This window comes from Conger conger, chromosome 16, assembly GCF_963514075.1.
Source record: "Conger conger chromosome 16, fConCon1.1, whole genome shotgun sequence".
NCBI classification, from domain to species: domain Eukaryota; kingdom Metazoa; phylum Chordata; class Actinopteri; order Anguilliformes; family Congridae; genus Conger; species Conger conger.
In genome coordinates, this window is record NC_083775.1 from 26,222,858 (window position 1) to 26,231,371 (window position 8,514).

Genomic DNA, 8,514 nt, shown 5'->3' on the forward strand with positions numbered 1-8,514 from the left:
GATCCCGTTGACCTCAAGTCAAAGCTGCATATGAAATGTCTTCCTCCAACGACAATCAATGTATGCTCGGCCTTCGGCTGCAGTCTAAAAACAAGGAGGCTGGTGACACCAGATGTCTCAGTGAAATGTGGCTGCCTCTACTTCATCAAAACATGCATACATTCCCATTTAGGCTGCGAATTGGGCATGAGAAGCCTCATTTTGGGCACCGATATTTATTTTAAAACGAAAAGGAAAATAGAACTAAGCGTGGGCATCACCACACCCTAGAGGAGCGAATGACAAATTAGGCGGGCAAGATTTGAGCAAGAAAGGGATTATATCGACCAGAGTGACGAAGCAGGAGACACGGAAGCGTCGGAATTAAGTGGGGGAGGGAGCAGCCGGGGGCGTGAAAGTCACACCGGTGTCAGAAAACCTCACAGAGATGAGGAGCGGCGACAGCTGCCTCCGCTAAACTGCGCGGCTCCCAGACGCTGCTTCAGCCAAACCTCTGTCACCAAGTCACCGGGAGGAGTCCCTCTGAAGGACTCTCGAGGCGCGCCCGTTATGCAGGGGCGAGAGAAGCCAGGGACAGAAGGGCCCACTGGCACTGCTGTAGCCATGCTAGCTCTCTCTCTCTCTCTGTCTCTCACTCTCTCTCCACAGCAACCCTAGGCAGCCGGAACCACTGGTGTGTCGGTGTACAGCTTTCGAGAAGAAAGTGTAATGAGACTGGTTAAGTAGTCACTTCTAGAACATGGCTCTACACAACTTGTCTGGAGCATTCGCCTCAGTAAGCTCACTTTTTACTCGCTACTTGTTCATCAGGAAATGTATAAAAGCCAGGATCCAATGGCGGCTCCCTACCTGGGAATCAGCCCCACAACCTGAGCTGCCTAGCCATTATTCCAAGCTTCTTTGGAAATTGCTAGACACTCCAGGCTGTGTTGGCGAAGAAAAGAAAAACACATTCACACTGTGAGTCAAACCTGAGGACAACTGTGAGTCAAACTCTCTGAATGTAGTGGCACCGGCTTTTTGAACAGCGGTGAGGGAATTTGACAATCCCAGGAGGAGCACTGCTGTTGTACCACAAGCAAGGCACAGCACTTCTACCTGAAGTGCTTCAGTGACTATCCAGCTGCATGCAAGTAAAAGGTGGTAAAATATACCAATGGACGCCTTTCTCTATGAGAGAGCATGCCAAAACGCCACACAAGTTTGCTGCACTCAAAACAAAATGGCGGGACCCCTTATTTGTTAATGGCCCCTAGGTGAGCCATTTTGGAAAAGCATTCTTGTGTGAGAACACATTATGCACCAACACAACATTGCACATTGGAGACATCTTTTTATTGCTACGCTTTGGAAGTACACACTGGAACAAATTGCGCTTGGTACAAACTGTCTATGTCCCTACCACTAGAGGGATTTTTCCCGTTTGTTCCAAATTGGCAGCAGGGGTTTCTCTGAATATATTCCGGAGAGTATGAGAATTAATGCAGGTTACAAGTCATTTAAAACAATGTGCTCTTGATTAGCACTGTATTGTGATGGACTACGGCCATTAACAAGGGTAAACAGTCATTTACAACATTTGACTCTGATTTGTGCCACTGTTGTTGTTTGTGTTGGCTAAAATCACCAGCCTTTGTCATCCTTATGGCGTGGTTTACTGAGTGTAAATGAAACACATTTTTTTTAGCTTTTTAGTATTCGTTTAACATGCTGAATTTTGAATGAAACGGCCTAATGCTTTAATGTTGAATATGTTTCAGAATGCATGTGTGAATTGGCAAGAGCAAATTCTTCCAAGTGCTGCAGGGGGTTTATGTGGTTATTAAACAGAACAACGGAAAAGGGGAAACATAACTTGGTGTGCAAATGCCCTTCCCCATCAGAAAAATGTAATTTAGCATTCTGTAAAGCTAACAGCAACACATTACGGTTTGCATAAAAGAAGTACAGATGTCATATCAGATAGCGGGGGAAAGCAGACACCCATATAATGTAAGTGCCCTGCAGCAAATGAAACAGTAGGGGTTTGTCCGTCTTTTGAAAACGATGGCTTAATGTGCTTCCTGCGAGCCCGGGTTCGACTGCCCCACTCCATTAGATCTGCCACGGAGGGCAGCTGGCGAAGGCGGCAGTACGGTATGCAGCAGGGCCCTAATGTCGGAGCGCCTGGGACGCAGCCATTCTGAAACGGCGGGAGGCTGCTCGGCCCTCCGACCCATGGACGGGCAGAAGGGGTGGGCGCCGGAGGCTACAGGCACGGCCGCGCATACAAATGAACCGTCGGATAGGAAACGGCCACCCGAGTCAGTCAGAACGGCTCTGACAGACATCTTATCATCCCTCTGCGAGAGCCTTGGGTGGGTTAGCCTAGCGTGCTAGATAAAGGGCAGAAGAAGCTTCTTTTTCTTCTTCATGGGTTTTTTATTTATTTTTTTAAATGGAGCCTCAAGATTTCAGGATTCCACGGGGGTATAATATGGATGAAAGCTGTGTTGTATTATTAATTTATTTATAATTCTCCTAAGATTTGTTTTGTACCTGAACTACCAGCTTCGTTCTTTTGAAAGATATCTGCTCCAACCTCCAGATTTAGCTCAAACCTCCCAAAAGGCCATTGATATGAAGGTCTCCCCCTGAATTCAGGATCGTATTGCTGGAAACATAATGTGAGAGACATGCTTTCCCTTGACAGAAGGAACCTTTATACAAAAAGAATAATTTTTACAGGCACAAGTCAGGTTCAATATTTTAGCTCATTTCGCCAAGAGAGTATATCAAACTTAAACGCTGCATAAACAGGGATCTCCATAAAATGTTTGATTTTCTTCAGAATAGATTTATATACTAACTGAATGAGGAAATAAGAAAGCAAACTTGCAAAATGGGGCACGTCAGCAAAAAAACTATTCACAATTGTCCTAAAATGTTCCCATTCTTCAAACCCATATGGCCTGCTTGTTTTGTGTTTTGAGCTGCGATGCCAATTAAAGGGTTTTCTTTCTATATCTGGTAAATGCTGTAATTACACATTATCAGAAGGTGAAAATACTGTTTAGCAGTCTTGTTGTGCAATGTGAACAACTGTGGCCAGACAATGCAGCCAAAATATGATGTGGAAAGGCCATGCTTGAATGTTTTTTTAAATCCAGGAATGAGAGTCAACAATTGTTTATTTAGTGTCACCAGGGCCAAAAAGCTTTGTCACCGAAGATTAAACTGGCGAATTACTGCTGGGCTCAAACAGATGATTTATAATCTCACCGCAAATACACAATAGTCTTTGATACAATGTTCTGTTAAAAAAAAACAAACACCAAATTTCCATAACAAACGGTATCAAGAAGGAACAGACAAACCGGCAGCTACAAGTACCATTAATACCTCGTGTCTCTTATGAAATGGCTTCAGCCTCATAGGGTTAATGCAAAAACGGTTTCCGTTCAGCGCCCCACTGTGTGAGGGTTGGCCCCAGGTTATACGCTCTCTCCGAATCTGACATTTCCCTTTTTTAAACCTCAAAAGGTTACGGACGGGAAGGTACACAGAAATAAGGGAAAGAAAAACCTTCAGTTTAACAAAGTCCCTTGTGAATGCTCCTCCTGACCTGAAGGCTTCCTCTTCTCCAAGGCAGTATTATCCACCTTGTTTAATGACCATTCTCATTGGATTTGCTGGCAGTGCTAAAGCAGTTCAGAAAACAGCTCACTTACCCCCCCACCCTGTCAAGGTCTACAGAAGACCCCACCCTCCCCCTCATCCCTCCCCCTTCCGAGACTGTAAGTCCTAGAAGCCAGTTCATAATAATTAACTATTAATTTGTCCCAGTAGGTTCTTCGTTGAAGTGAGCTCTTTATCATCATAATCACCTTAGTCCAGAGGCCAAAGTAGTTGGAGGAGTGAGATGGCGAGAAATTATCACAGATAGCATCAAAGCCATGAATACAGGCTGTGCCAATAGTCCAAATGGAGGAGATCATTCTGGTGTCATCACTGCCTTTCAAATGTATTGCTTTGCAACCTGACTTATTTTTCATTGAAATGGAAAAGGACAGGTGTGTGTCTATTTTTACCCAATGTTCCACCTACCATTTGCATCTATGGCTGCATTATTCATGTGAAGTAAATTAGGCGTTTAAATCATTTAGCTCTCAATAGTCCACCAGGCTACTTTAAGAAGCTGACTTCTAATGTGCTATGACAAAGTAAAGTCTCTGCGCTATGACAAAGTAAAGTCTCTCCACCTAATTGAAGATTAATGCTGCTGAAAAAAAGCTTTTTAAGCTGCACAGCGCCATCCTTTCTCAAAGGCACATTAAGGATTGAAGACTTGGCTAAGGGAGATTTTTATATCAGTTGTGACTGAACATTAAGTAATTGTTAATGAAGTACAACACTTAAAGGGAGGTAGTGGCATCAGAATACGTAGGGAAAACTGTTGGCCTCAACAGTCTTGTCCTGACCTTTTCATTACATTGAGTTATTCATGTCCTTTAGTAGATATCCTGATTCAGAATGAGTTGGAGGTAATGCATTCGATCTTACTTATTTATACAATTAGATAACATGAGTTACCTGAGTGGTTAAGTGTAATTTTAAAGGTTTAATGGAGATGCCCCATCAGTAGTTATGCTTGGTTTACCATTGCAACACCAATGTCTCCTTTTAACTATGTTTGTGGCTTTGGTCCTAAGACATTTAATTCGTCGGTGGACTGGAGACACACTCATGGAGTGGAAAGACTGTTCAGTGGGCAGTGGAATAAGCTTTAGAAGTGCAGTGCTTTCATTCCTTCAGAGTCGGAGAGTCCAGGGTTCAGAAAGTAAAAGTCCTACTGTCGAGGCCCGCCTGATGAGAGATTGACAGAAGATGGGTTAGGCAGGAATGCATTCTTAACCCCTCGCACACGCCAATGGGGTAGGAGTAAAAGCTCCCGTAAGAGGAGAAGTATATGGTACAAGATAAATGTACAACCGTATATGGACACTGAGGAGTCTGAAGTCAGAGGACTTAGATTTAGGGTTTTAGAGAGCAAGGCTAAAGGTCTGACTGAGGCCATGCGTAAAATGTGTTCTAGCATGACCGTGGAAGATGCTCAACATGCTGAACGGGAAATTGGTGACCCAGGGAGTTTGGCGTTCAAGGAAATGGTAGATGTGATAACATACTTAGTTGACACGTGTGGGCTTGCTCCTACAGGGGAGGAGCACAATGCCTGGTTAAAGCAACAGGATGAGGAAAACAATGAAGATAATTGGGAGATCAAAGAGTATGAGGAGATGGAAAAATGTAGGAGAGATAAGGAAAACGGAAGGGATGTCAATACCAAAAGAAGATTAAGAGGCTTCAAGGGCCTTCCTGATTATAGCATAAATAATTTATCGGATAGATTCAAAGGACTAACAGTGGAGGAGTTAAATGATGAATTACACTCAGCTATTAGCTGGATTTCTTTTGTAGATCCCTTAAGGCGCCACAAAAAGGGGCACCTGAAGAGTGTATTGAGATGGTGGCAGGCACTAACTTCTGGCTTGCACTACCATGCGTTTCTTCCACCCATGAACTCAGCTGAGTCCACAAATTAGTTCTACATGTACCTTCTGGCTGAAAAATAGTGCAAATCCAGATGATTGTTACAAAATATTGTGGAGGACTTTTATTTTCTGTACCTGGGTTTTCTGCCATTGCATTCCTTCTTTAACCGAAATGACACAATGGCTGCTATTTCATCGTTTGCAGCCGTGTAAAGCAGACTGACAAATTTAGTCTGAACGGCAGGTCAGATCTTTCGGGGGGAAAGGAAGGAGCTTCAGGATGCTGGGGACAAATCTAAAAGAGCCTCTCTGCATCAGCTCTAACCGTTTCAGACAACGGGATTGTAATACGAGTTGAGTGACCCGGCAGTGGCCAAATGGTCACGTCAGACGCCAGTAGCCATCAAGTTCACCCAACGTTTCAAGCTGCTGCAATTTGGAAGCAACTTGGTAGCATCTTGGAAAATTCAACACTGATAACATTGTTCTCTGTGAACACCTAGCCCCTTAAGCTAAAGCACAGGGCTGCCCAACCCTGTTCCTGCAGATCTACTGTCCTGTAGGTTTTCATTCCAACCCTAACAAAGCGCACCTCATTCAACAGATCTCATTGAGCCGCTAATTAGTCGAATCGGGTGTGCCAAGTTCGGGTTGGAATGAAGGTCTCCAGGAACAGGGTTGGACAGAGCTGGTCAATCCTTTACATATCCAAACAAAACCAAAGAGAATGGAACAGATGACAGAACATGGGATGAAAAAATGTTCTGGCAAGACATAGATTTGCAATTCAAGGCACACATTGTACAATTCACACATAATGCAAACATGAGGAGACAAAGCCTGGTTAGAGATTTAGTGTATAATCTACGTCTTAGGCCTCCCTCAGATCACAGAGAAACAGCTTCTCTGTAGTCTACCTCCACCCCCTCCCCAGTCAGGCTTTTTTCAGCTGAACAACAATATGAAAGATGATTGAGTGTGGCCTGGATTTTATTTGCTGCATTTTTTTCTCACACAGTCGATGTGTCAGGGATATGTTTGTAGTGTGAAGAGCAGGAATTGTAAAGTCTATTTATTTTTAAGTGGGAAATGAGTGGTCACAAAATCTGTCCACCTTTGTAGCATGTAGCATTTTTTAATATTATTAATGTTGAATTAGAGTTTTTGGAAGCCTCATACCTGTTATATCTGGATATATTTGCCCTATATCTCCCTGCCTATGAATAATTAATGTCCTACATTTCATCATAGAGTCATCATGGGTCATTCTAATAATTAAAATGTAATTGGGTAGTGAAAGATTAGCTACAATGTTATTTCATTCCAAAAATAATTTAGTCATAGTTATATGGGACAAACTCTGAGTGACATTGGTTATCTAAATGTTAACGTGAAAAACGCATTACGTGTATCTTAAATACATTTTCATGCATAATATAATACCTAATCTAATGATAACATCATATGCATTACTTATTAATCCTTTCTCTAGTGTGCAGATACTTGCCTTCAATAACCTTTTTGTTGCCAACAGATTTTCAATGAATATTTTAGCAGAATGAAAAGCAAACTGAGGATGTGGGGGCTTGAAAAAGCTGGGTAGCGATTTTCAGCCTGTGAAGGCCTTATCTGATAAGTGCCATGTTTATGATTCCAAACTCTCACTTTTAAGACTTAGGAACTTATTTAAATCTTGATGGGCAATGTTTTGTTTTTCCTCTGAACTAATTCCCATCAATCGTAGATGTTATCATATTACTTTCATCTTTGGTTTTTCTATTAAAAGTGAATATCTCCTTTTTTAACAGTTTTTTTCATAAGGAGGACTAAGCTTTTCTCGCCCATCTCCGCTGTCTGCTGTTTGCTGCTTAGTATAAATGCCAAAATATGTCATACTTGTACTGTACAGTATATGTGCTATAAACAACACAATATTTATTTATTTATTTATTTATTCCGGTTTATTGTGGTCCGTAAGCATATTTGCTTTTGCCGAAAAAAAGATTATACAGCTAGCTGTGTTTATCGGAGAGCCAAGAGTGTCATTGAGTCCCTGAAAATCACATGAGTACGAAATGGTGTGAAATTTATGGGCAAAATCTCTTCCCACTCCATACATCATGGAGAAAAAAAATACAATTGTGGAACACATTGTGGACCTTTCAGAAGAATCAAAGTTCCTGTAATAATATTTAGGCATGGATTCAGCCAAGATTGCTCTCAACTTTAAATGCAATCAGTATTGCCCTCAATGAGTGAATGAATGTAGTTAGGAGAGTTCAGCAATAAAATATAAATAAACAAACTGTGGAGAAGAAAGGAAACCACTTAACTCTAAGTGAAGAAGTTAAGAGCAAATGTTTGAATCCAGTCCAGACTCCAGAGTGTTTTTCGAAATGAAAACAAGAGGAGAAGCACTATCCGCCGATGTGTATTGAAATCCGCCCGTGGGCTAAAGTGTAGCAACTTTGTCATGTGCTGGCATAATTGAAATAATTTTCTCCCCTTAGTATCTTATGTGAGTTATTGACCCACAGTGTGTGAGTGACTGGAATGAAGGAAAGTAGTACCTTGCATCATTTATGACTATGCACCTCTCATTTGCGATGGGTGCTGATAGCCACGAGTCGCATGTAGCAGAGATATGTTTTCTTGCATAAATAATGCATATGTACTGGAAAAGGATTCCCCCGTGTCACAGTGTTTAGTGCACCGCCCAATTTTATTTATTCTCCCAGCTTGTTTACCCCAGTGTTAACCCTGAGAAATGTGCGTCTTACATGTCCCTGTCAAGGTTTATTTACCCATCGAGGATCATGACTGGTTGGATAATAGTGTTAGGGCAGAGAACACATCGGAGGTTCATTGAGAAGGTCACATTTCAGACAAACCTCGGCTGTTCCTTGCTCAAAACAGGGGCAAGTAGGACTGTGCACACTCCGTAAACAAATAGTGTATGTACATACAAAAATAATATCTCTAG